The sequence below is a fragment of the Oncorhynchus masou genome, chromosome 5 (genome assembly GCF_036934945.1).
Source record: "Oncorhynchus masou masou isolate Uvic2021 chromosome 5, UVic_Omas_1.1, whole genome shotgun sequence".
NCBI classification, from domain to species: Eukaryota; Metazoa; Chordata; class Actinopteri; order Salmoniformes; family Salmonidae; genus Oncorhynchus; species Oncorhynchus masou.
The window spans coordinates 15719654-15731710 of record NC_088216.1 but is presented as its reverse complement, the minus strand read 5'-3'; the positions used below and the strand labels follow the sequence as shown (position 1 = coordinate 15731710).

The 12057-nt window shown below is 42.2% G+C and overlaps 1 pseudogene; it reads right to left on the bottom strand.

The window, feature by feature from the left end:
• Nucleotides 1-5773: 5773 nt before the first annotated feature.
• Nucleotides 5774-11954, bottom strand: LOC135534352 (zinc finger protein ZFP2-like; annotated as a pseudogene).
• Between the last annotated feature and the right edge of the window lie 103 nt (nucleotides 11955-12057).

Genomic DNA, 12057 nt, shown 5'->3' with positions numbered 1-12057 from the left:
TCTAAATGTTGTTAGCCAATCACAGACTGTGTTGTTACCAGTTCCACATCAGACAACTTGGGATGTCCTTTCATTCGAATAGAGCAGTTCATAGACTCTCTCCCAGAGGGTCTGTGCTATTCGGGATCATTGGGATGTCCACACCTCTATAAAGTATAAATGTAAATTGGTTAAGATTAGTGTTAGTTTAGGTTTAGGCAAAGACGTCCCAATAGTAATCAAATCAAATGTATTTATATAGCCCTTCATACATCAGCTGATATCTCAAAGTGCCTGTACAGAAACCCAGCCTAAAACCCCAAACAGCAAGCAATGCAGGTGTAGAAGCACGGTGGCTAGGAAAAACTCTCCAGAAAGGCCAAAACCTAGGAAGAAACCTAAGAGGAACCAGGCTATGTGGGTGTGATCCTCTTCTGGCTGTGCCGGGTGGAGATTATAACAGAACATGGCCAAGATGTTCAAATGTTCATAAATTACCACATGGTCCAATAATAATAAGGCAGAACAGTTGAAACTGGAGCAGCAGCACGGCCAGGTGGACTGGGGACAGCAAGGAGTCATCATACCAGGTAGTCCTGAGGCATGGTCCTAGGGCACAGGTCCTCCGAGAGAGAGAAAGAAAGAGAGAAAGAGAGAATTAGAGAGCACACTTAAATTCACACAGGACACTGAATAGGACAGGAGAAGGACTCAGATATAACAAAACTGACCCTAGCCCCCGACACATAAACTACTGCAGCATAAATACTGGAGGCTGAGACAGGAGGGGTCAGGGAGACACTGTGGCCCCATCTGAGGACAGCCCGGACAGGGCCAAACAGGAAGGATATAGTATCATTTATTTAGTTGATGAATACAATTGTAAATGGGGATGGATAGGTTACCACTGAGCTCCACAGCAGAGTCTCACAACTCACTCGCTGGTTGAAAACTGTTTTCTGTCCCTCCCAAAAGATAGAATTTGTAGATAATTTGCCCTCTTTTCTGGAACTCACCCACAAACAGGACCAAGCCTGGCCTGTTGAGGAGTGATGGACTCCATCCTAGCTGGAGGGGTGCTCTCATCTTATCTACAAACATAGACAGGGCTCTAACTCCCTAGCTCCACAATGAAATGGGGTGCAGGCCAGGCAGCAGGCTTTTAGCCAGCCTGCCAGCTTAGTGGAGTCTGCCACTAGCACAGTCAGTGTAGTCAGCTCAGCTATCCCCATTGAGACACGTGTCTGTGCCTCAACCTAGGTTGGGCAAAACGAAACATGGCGGTGTTCGCCTTATCAATCTCACTAGAATAAAGACCTCCTCCATTCCTGCCATTATTGAAAGAGATTGTGATACCTCACATCTCAAAATAGGGCTACTTAATGTTAGATCCCTCAATTCCAACACAGTTATAGTCAATTAACTAATCACTGATCATAATCTTGGCTTAAGCCTGAGGACTTTACTGTGTTAAATGAGGCCTCACCAACTGGTTACACTAGTGACCATATCCCCGTGCATCCCGCAAAGATGGAGGTATTGCAAACATTTACGATAGCAAATTTCAATTTACAAAAAAAAATAACGTTTGTCTTTTGAGCTTCTAGTCATGAAAACTTTGCAGCCTACTCAATCATGTATTATAGCTACTGTTTACCGGCCTCCTGGGCCATATACAGCGTTCCTCACCGAGTTCCTCACTGAGTTCCTATCGGACCTTGTAGTCATAGCAGATGATATTCTAATTTTTGGTGACTTTAATATTCACATGGAAAAGTCCACAGACCCACTCCAAAAGGCTTTTGGAGCCATCGTCGACTCAGTGGGTTTTGTCCAACATGTCTCTGGACCTACTCACTGTCACAGTCATACTCTGGACCTAGTTTTGTCCCATGGAATAAATGTTGTGGATCTTAATGTTTTTCCTAATAATTCTGGACTATCGGGCCACCATTTTATTACATTTGCAATCGCAACAAATAATCTGCTCAGACCCCAACCAAGGAGCATCAAAAGTCGTGCTATAAATTGTCAGACAACCCAAAGATTCCTTGATGCCCTTCCAGACTCCCTCTGCCTACCCAAGGACGTCAGAGGACAAAAAGCAGTTAACCACCAAACTGAAGAACTCAGTTTAACCTTAGGCAATACCCTAGATGCAGTTGCACCCCTAAAAACATTTGTCATAAGAAACTAGCTCCCTGGTACACAGAAAATACCCGAGCTCTGAAGCAAGCTTCCAGAAAATTGGAACGGAAATGGCTCCACACCAAACTGGAAGTCTTCCGACTAGCTTGGAAAGACAGTACCGTGCAGTATCTAAGAGCCCTCACTGCTGCTCAATCATCCTATTTTTCAAACTTAATTGAGGAAAATAAGAACAATCAGAAATGTATTTTTGGTACTGTTGCAAAGCTAACTAAAAAGCACCATTCCATAAGAGAGGATGGCTTTCACTTCAGCAGTAATAAATTCATGAACTTCTTTGAGGAAAAGATCATGATTATCAGAAAGCAAATGACAGACTCCTCTTTAAATCTGCGTATTTCTCCAACGCTCAGTTGTCCTGAGTCTGCACAACTCTTCCAGGACATAGGATCAAGGGAGACACTCAAGTGTTTTCGCACTATATCTCTTGACACAGTGATGAAAATAATCATGGCCTCTAAACTATCAAGCTGCATACTGGACCCTATTCCAACTAAACTAGTGAAACAGCTGCTTCCTGTTCTTGACCCTCCTATGTTGAACATAATAAACGGCTCTCTATCCACCGGATGTGTACCAAACTCACTAAAAGTGGCAGTAATAAAGCCTCTTTTGAAAAAGCCAAACCAGAAAATATAAAAAACTATCGGCCTATATCGAATCTTCCATTCCTCTCAATTTTTGTGGGAAAAAGCTGTTGCGCGGCAACTCACTGGCTTCCTGAAGACAAACAATGTATACGAAATGCTTCAGTCGGGTTTTAGACCCCATCATAGCACTGAGACTGCACTTGTGAAGGTGGTAAATTACCTTTTAATGGCGTCAAACCGAGGCTCTGCATCTGTCCTCGTGCTCCTAGACATTAGTGCTGCTTTTGATACCATCGATCACCACATTCTTTTGGAGAGATTGGAAACCCAAATTGGTCTACACGGACAAGTTCTGGCCTGGTTTAGATCTTATCAGTCGGAAAGATATCAATTTGTCTCTTTGAATGGTTTGTCCTCTGACAAATCAACTGTAAATTTCGGTGTTCCTCAAGGTTCCGTTTTAGAACCACTATTGTTTCACTATGAATTTTACCTTTTGGGGATGTCATTCGAAAACATAATGTTAACTTTTACTGCTATGCGGATGACACACAGCTGTACATTTCAATGAAACATGGCAGAGCCCCAAAATTGCCCTCACTGGAAGCCTGTGTTTCAGACATGAGGAAGTGGATGGCTGCAAACGTTCTACTTTTAAACTCGGACAAAACAGAGATGCTTGTTCTCGGCCCAAGAAACAAAGAGATCTTCTGTTGAATCTGACAATTAATCTTGATGGTTGTACAGTCGTCTCAAATAAAACTGTGAAGGACCTTTGCGTTACTCTGGACCCTGATCTCTCTTTTGACGAACTTAAAGACTGTTTCAAAGACAGCTTTTTTCCATTTCATAACATTGCAAAAATATGAAATTTTCTGTCCAAAAATTATGCAGAAAAATTAATCCATGCTTTTGTTACTTCTAGGTTAGACTACTGCAATGCTCTACTTTCCGGCTACCCGGATAAAGCACTAAATAAACTTCAGTTAGTGCTAAATACGGCTGCTAGAATCCTGACGAGAACCCCAAAAATGTATCATATTACTCCAGAGCCTCCCTACACTGGCTTCCTGTTAATGCAGGGGCTGATTTCAAGGTTTTACTGCTGACCTACAAAGCATTACATGGGCTTGCTCCTACCTGATTCTGATTTGGTCCTGTCGTACATACTTACATGTACGCTACGGTCACAAGATGCAGGCCTCCTAATTTTCCCTAGAATTTCTAAGCAAACAGCTGGAGGCAGGGCTTTCTCCTATAGAGCTCAATTTTTATGGAATGGTCTGCCTACCCATGTGAGAGACGCAGACTCGGTCTCAACCTTTAAGTCTTTACTGAAGACTCATCTCTTCAGTAGGTCCTATGATTGAGTGTAGTCTGTCCCAGGAGTGAACGGAAAGGCACTGGAACAACGAACCGCCCTTGCTGCCTCTGCCTGACCAGTTCCCCTCTCTCCACTGGGATTCTCTGCCTCTAACCCTATTACAGGGGCTGAGTAACTGATTCACTGGTGCTTTTCTATGCCGTCCCTAGGAGGGGTGCGTCACTTGAGTGTGTTGAGTCACTGACATGGTCTTCCTGTCTGGGTTAGCGCCCCCCTTTGGCTTGTGCCGTGGCGGAGATATTTGTGGGCTATACTCGGCCTTGTCTCAGGATGGAAATTTGGTGGTTGAAGATATCCCTCTAGTATTGTGGGGGCTGTGCTTTGGCAAAGTGGGTGGGGTTATATCCTGCCTGTTTGGCCCTGTCCGGGGGTATCATCGGATGGGGCCACAGTGTCTCCTGACCCCTCCTGTCTCAGCCTCCGGTATTTATGATGCAGTAGTTTGTGTCGGGGGCTAGGGTCAGTTTGTTATATCTGGAGTATTTCTCCTGTGTTATCCGGGGGTCCTGTGTGAATTGAAGTATGCTCTCTCTAATTTTCTATTTCTCTATCTCGGAGGACATGAGCCCTAGGACTATGCCTCAGGATTACCTGGCATGATGACTCGTTGTCCCCAGTCCACCTGGCCGTGCTGCTGCTCGTTTCAACTGTTCTGCCTGTGGCTATGGAACCCTAACCTGTTCACTGTGATTACTATTATTTGACCATGCTGGTCATTTATGAACATTTGAACATCTTGGCCATGTTCTGTTATAATCACCACCCGGCACAGCCAGAAGAGGACTGTCCACCCCACATAGCCTGGTTCCTCTCGCGGTTTCTTCCTAGGTTGTGGCCTTTCTAGGGAGTTTTTCCGAGCCATCGTGCTTCTACACCTGCATTGCTTGCTGTTTGGGGTTTTAGGCTGGGTTTCTGTATAGCACTTTGGGTTTGGCCAAAGGTATATTAAACCATATAGTATACTATATTAAACCCAAGAATATACTCATCTTCTTTCTGGGGTTGAGGAGGTTGGACAGTGGAGTACAGAGGCACTTCCTGGTTATTGGAGCAAGAGAGGTGGGCATTGGTGTAGTCAGCATCACCTTGTTAGTCTGTGTTGCAGTAGGGGCCATGGCCATGCCTGGGACGTTGTCATACACTGGACTGAGTCTCCCTGGAGGAGAAAAGACAGACAAACATACCTTGGGACTATTCCATTGGTTCCACTGTGCCAGGCAAGATTAATCAAACACTGATAAAAAGATAAATAATAAATAAATACATTTGGACTTCAACTCCCCTGTCCATTCCCTGCTGTGACCCTTGTCAGATTTGGAGGCTTTCTTCATGTTTTTTACACAAATGAATGAATCAGTCATTGAATAACAATCAAGATGATTAAGTGAAATATAAGACTTTAGAAAAATGGTCACCTGAACCACATGAAGCCAGAGGATGAGAACAACAACATTTCCTATAGCTGCATTCTTCTGTATGGCCCATCAGATGCACTAAAACCTGTTAAAGGGTTTTACAATAAATATGTCTAGATCTTTATGGAGCAAAATATTCTAGAAGAGGCCTCTGGTCCATATAAAAAACATATAAAAGAAGTGAGAAGCAGATGGGGTTGAGCAGATAATGGATTTAATTTATTGATCTCCTGAATACATGAATACAAACCTTGTATTGTTGAAACATTATTCTATTATTATTTAAAGGATAATAGGAGTTAATGAAATAAGATACAGCTCTGAACCCCCCCACCCCAACACACCCCACCACACTCCTACTCCAAGACACTTGATAAATATGGATCCAGAGCTGCATATTATGCTACACAGGTTACCATGGTAATCAGACTTAGTAACTGTTAGAGAATGGGAGATGGATGACTGTTTACAAGATGTTTTCTATGTAAACTTTATTTAGGGATCTTGAACCGGTGCCGGAGAGGAGGGAGATGAAAGACGACATGTTTGTGATTTCTGGTGTTTTTTCAGTGACCCTGAATGAGCAAAGCTTTTTCCACATAGACAGGAGTAAGGTTTCTCTCCAAAGTGTATGCGTTGGTGTGTAGTCAGGTGTACTGATTGATTGAAGCTCTTCCCACACTGATCACAGCTATAAGGCTTCTCTCCTGTGTGTATGCGTTTGTGTATGGTCAGGTGTCCTGAGTGATTGAAGCTCTTCCAACACTGATCACAGCTATAAGGCTTCTCTCCTGTGTGTAAGCGTTTGTGTATGGTCAGGTGTCCTGAGTGATTGAAGCTCTTCCCACACTGATCACAGCTATAAGGCTTCTCTCCTGTGTGTGTGCGTTGGTGTTCGCTCAGGGTACCTGAATGATTGAAGCTCTTCCCACACTGATCACAGCTATAAGGCTTCTCTCCTGTGTGTATGCGTTGGTGTCTAGTCAGGGCTCCTGAGTGATTGAAGCTCTTCCCACACTGATTACAGCTATAAGGATTCTCTCCTGTGTGTATGCGTTGGTGTATAATCAGTTGTCCTAATTGACTGAAGCTCTTCCCACACTGATCACAGCTATAAGGCTTCTCTCCTGTGTGTATGCGTTGGTGTCTAGTCAGGGCTCCTGAGTGATTGAAGCTCTTCCCACACTGATTACAGCTATAAGGTTTCTCTCCTGTGTGTATGCGTTGGTGTATAATCAGTTGTCCTAATTGACTGAAGCTCTTCCCACACTGATCACAGCTACAAGGCTTCTCCCCTGTGTGTATACGCTGGTGTGTAGTTAGGTCTCCTGATTGATTGAAGCTCTTCCCACACTGATCACAGCTATAAGGCTTCTCTCCTGTGTGTATGCGTTGGTGTCTAGTCAGGTGTCCTAATTGATTGAAACTCTTTCCACACTGATCACAGCTATAAGGCTTCTCTCTTGTGTGTATGCGCTGGTGTCTAGTCAGGTCTCCTGAGTGATTAAAGCTCTTCCCACACAGATCACAGCTATAAGGTTTCTCCCCTGTGTGTATGCGCTGGTGTGCAGTTAGGTCTCCTGATTGATTGAATCTCTTCTCACACTGATCACAGCTATAAGGTTTCTCTCCTGTGTGTATGCGTTGGTGTATAGTCAGGGTGTAATCTCGAGTAAAACTCTTCCCACACTGATCACAGCTATAAGGCTTTTCTCCTGTGTGTATGCGTTGGTGTCTAGTCAGGGCTCCTGATTGATTGAATCTCTTCCCACACTGATCACAGCAATAAGGTTGTCCTGTGTGTTTTTGTGTAGTCTGGGATCCTGATTGTTTGAAGCATTTCTCAGAATCAAAGTAGGGGTAAGGCCTCTCCCCTGTATGAATTCTCTGATGAGATTTTAAAGTTTTAGATGCAGTGAATCTCTTCCCGCACCGAGAGCAGTGGAATGGTTTCTCTCCGGTGTGAATTTGCTCATGAATAGTCAAGTCTTGTTTAGCAAAACTCTTCCCACAGTCAGAGCAGCAGTGGTGAGGTTTCTTCCCTATACCTCTATGCCGGTGTTTTGTTCTGGAGAGACTCTTCTCTTTCTTGTCAGCATCATGATGTTGTTGAGGCTCCCCAGATGATAAGCCCCTCCCTCTAAGAGAGCAACGATTAGGGATGTCGCCTGTGAAACAAAGGCATTGAATAGTTAGGTTTTGCAAATATGGGTCCATAAACAGATGGGTCCTTCCATGAAATTAAGGCCTTTTGGGTCCCTTTCATATATTCCAGTAGAAATTGTGCATCAGTATTACATTTTAAATCTGTTATTAAATAATATGAATAAAGACTTGATAAAGTGACAAAATTCTGAATTTGAAAAGTCCCTACATCAACCCTGTCACATCAACCCTGTGTCACTTCTAGAAAGATTTTAACACAACTAATACAATCATTTCTCCAAGTTTTACCATCGTTGAGTAAAGTTACAAGTGCAGAATAATACGATTATTGTGAAGTCAATTAGTATAAGAGTTTGATTTAGATGTTGACATGCTTTGAATGAACAATTTCCCTAATAATCCTGTTTACATGGACACATCTAAAAAAATTGACAATCAAAATAAACGTTCACTGCACTCGGTCAAAAGAAGTTAGCTGGCGCTGCTTGTGTTAGCACATACACAGATTAAATACACCTCTATAACTCTGATTAAAGTGAATACATGTCCTAATAATTCTAAAGATTGTTCAGGAAACCAGGTGCTTTTGAAGGCGTATCCTTACTTCGGTTATGACCTTACACCAATTAAGATCACCAGTGAAAGGTGTTTAATGGCAAATTATGAGTGTGCATATAAAGCCCTAGTTATTTGGTTACTTTGACAGTCATTTCTGAACATTATTTATTTAATTTAATTAGTGATTAATTTACATCTGTCCCTCATTTTAAGGTCAACCCATGTTGAAATATGGTGAAACTGTTCCTTACATATTTGGGCAAAAGAAACATCGAACATGAAATAGTCAAATTGTAGAGCAAAGGCAGGTAAGCTGGTTCTAGTCTTTTTATCAATTATCTGGTGTTTTTTGTAGAAAACTGAGCAAGTGAACCATTTTACCCATAAATTGATGTGGTAGAATATATTTTTTTGTGAAGCTTGCATTCAATTTTCACCACCTGTGGAACAAAACTAGCTTCCATTGACCCTGTCATAAGCACATTTGTGGCTGATTTTACCATTGTAAACCAGTGGTTGTTCTTTTTAGTTGTCCCCTGTTACTTTATTTAGCACATTGGCACTTACTACAGTATGTATTTTCATATAACCTCTTGGGAAAACATGTTTTTATGAAGTTGAACATGTGCTCTTAAATGAAAGAACGTTACAATTAGGTGAAATCAAACTTTTGGGGGAGCAAGTTACACTTCTCAAAATTAGGTGAAACAACCAGATATTTTCATCAGTATATAATGAACCAATTCATTGTTACAGAAGCAGACTGTAATCTAACCCACATGGTTCTTACTTAATGAAATGAAATCTCCATCTTCCATTTCTTCTCCTCTCTCAGTTCCACTCTGCCCCGGTGTTTTCCTGCAGTCGACCAGAACCAGCAGTAAAGTACGGAGAGGCAGTTGACCTGGGGACTCCTGGAGGGTGGAGGGGGACAGGCTAGCCTTTTGCTGTTGGCCGCAAGAAGTATTACAGTTGATCATTAAACCAAATATTGTATTAGTCTGAACCTCTGATTTGGGTGCATCCCTGGAATATCTCCTTTAACCTGAAATGTTCAATCGTTCACTGCAACCCACAAATCTAAGAGCGTTGGATTGGTGGGTATGGGCTAGTTTCCACCGTATTTCTTATACCAGTCATTTCCTATCAAACAGCGCGGAAGAGGAGTAACAAGAGGGATAACTGGGCCCAAAATCTGCCTTATTTGATCATATATACATTTTCGTAACGAGTTGGTTGTTAGGAGTGTATTGGTAAAAGTAGGACACGTCACATCCAGGCAACTTTGAGAAAAAAAAAACACTTTGTATGGAAGTAGTGCCTGGTCATCACTAGTTACCACAACCCACGCCCATTTATACAACTGGTCTTTTTAAATGTGATTTTAACCCTAACCTAGCAAACACTAACTTTATGCATAACCCTAAATTAATAAAAATACGTTACAGGCGTTTGACGCTGTGGCTGTGTAACTCGTGGAAACACGCATATCTGCCCTCTCATTGACTATAATGGTCCCACCTGATATTGCATCTTCCTGATTGCCTTCCAGCTGCATTTCAAATTCAACAGCCCTCGGCTCTAAACCCTCAGCCCTTGAATGACGTTTTACATCCGAGTGTACCTTAAAATGTCCCTTGCCCAAGCGAGGGAGAGTGATTATGGGAGAGGCAACGTCCTTGGTGGAAATCTTGAAGTTTAACTTAAAAACAACCAACCAAAAGCGATTAATGAACCTGGTAAGCTAACACTCCTGTCAGATAGCCAGTTAGTTACCCATAGTTTGGTCATTTATTCCAATACATTTCTGTATTGCACTCATCAATACGAAACTGAGCCAATTTTCCAAAGCTAAAATCAATAGATTTTTTTAGACAGCTCGATTCATATTCCTGAGATGCTTAAAGTGCAGGTTGTTGATTAAATTTGACACTTCGCGGCCACAGTTTGCATTGAATTGTGGGTCATAACATACCCGCAAGCAACCAAGGTTGTTCACTCGCTCCTTCAAGCAAAATCGAGGGCCAATTTAAGGGAATTAGACCTCCCTTAAAATGGCAATCAAACTGCATCCGGTTTCGACGGTGATACAACAGAGGGAAAAACAACGTTTGGAACTGCAGCCATTTCTTTTCTTTGTTAGAACGGCCACTTGAATATCTGGTTAAATAATGGCTAATGTGTAAGAAATCGGTGAAGGAATGTGAACATGTGCACACTGGGCGGAAGAAGAGAATTAGGTCATAGTCACAGATTCCTAAACATGATTGTATGAATTGTCTTAATTTTGCTGGACCCCAGGAAGAGTATCCATAATAAATACAAATGACATAATTGTAGGCTATTTAAAAAAAGATAACTAGGCAAGTCAGTTTTGAGCAAGTTCTTATTTCCAATGACGGACCATCAACAGTGGGTCTACTGCCTTGTTCAGGAACAGAACGACATATGTTTACCTTGTCAGGTCGGGATTCGACTCCTGACCCAACGCTCTTACCACTAGGCTACCTGCCGCTCCAAACAGAACACAGCAATGTGGAGGTTCAAAGATGATAAACTAGGCCTAGACATTTTATACAACACAGCGGGCATATAATGTTAAACCAGACTTACCCGACCCATTGTGGAAGCTACTGTTCCTTTGTATGATATGAATGGTTTCAGCTACAACAGTACAGTTAAACTGCTTTGCTCTAATTTTGTCATTCTTTAAGGTTTTATGGCAGACTACACCTATTGCCGTATTGAACTCTTCAGCTGGCTAGCTCCGGAATAATTGATGTTTGCTCCGGAATCGACGAAAGCCGATAGTCACACGGATAGCAGCTAGCTAGCTGTGAGATCCAGGTATGAATGTCCAGAGTTAGCGGTTGAAATCCAGGGACATGGAGAGAGAAATTGGTCCGGTATGTTCCGTTCCAAGCCGCGCTGTGCTGTACAAAACTGGCAATAGATTTTCGAGCTAAATGATAGCTGATGACCACAAACCGTGGTTCGCTGAATACTAACGATTTGCCAGTAAAGAAGCTAACTAGCTTCTGATTAGCTTCTGGCTAGTTTCTTGGAGTTTCTGGCTAGCTTCTTGGAGGATTACAGATTCGAGGTAAATAATAGTTTTTTATAAATATAAATTGGTGAGGCGGGTTGCAGGAGTGTTTTGAAGATGAGTTTATGGAAAATTTCAAAAACGTATGTGAAACAAAAGTTGTAAATAAATAAATAATTGGGACACGACAAGACGAGGACAAAAGACGTCTGAACTGCTATGCCATCTTGGAGCAAAAAATACAATTATTATTATTGTAACGTTACCGAGTAAGGAAACGTATCTCGCTAGCACTCCTGTAAGGTAGCTAGCTACAGTTACCCATAGTATGGTCATTTATTCCATTACATTTCTGAATTGCACTCCTCACTACAAAACTAAGCCAATTTTCCAAAGCTAAAATCAATATATATATTTTTTTAGACCGCTCGATTAATATTTTTCTGAGATGCCTTAAGTGCAGGTTGTTGATTAAATGTGACACTTCGCGGCCACCAGAGTTTGACATGTGACTACAGTTTGCATTGGATTGTGGGTCATATCAACCCATCAAATGACCAAGTTGTTCACTCGCTCCTTCAAGCAAAATCGAGGGCCAACTCGGGAATTGGACCTCCCTTATTAAAATGGCAATCAAACTGCATCCGGTTTCGACGGGGATACAAGAGGGAAAAACAACGTGTTTGGACTGAAGCCATTTCTTTTCTTTTG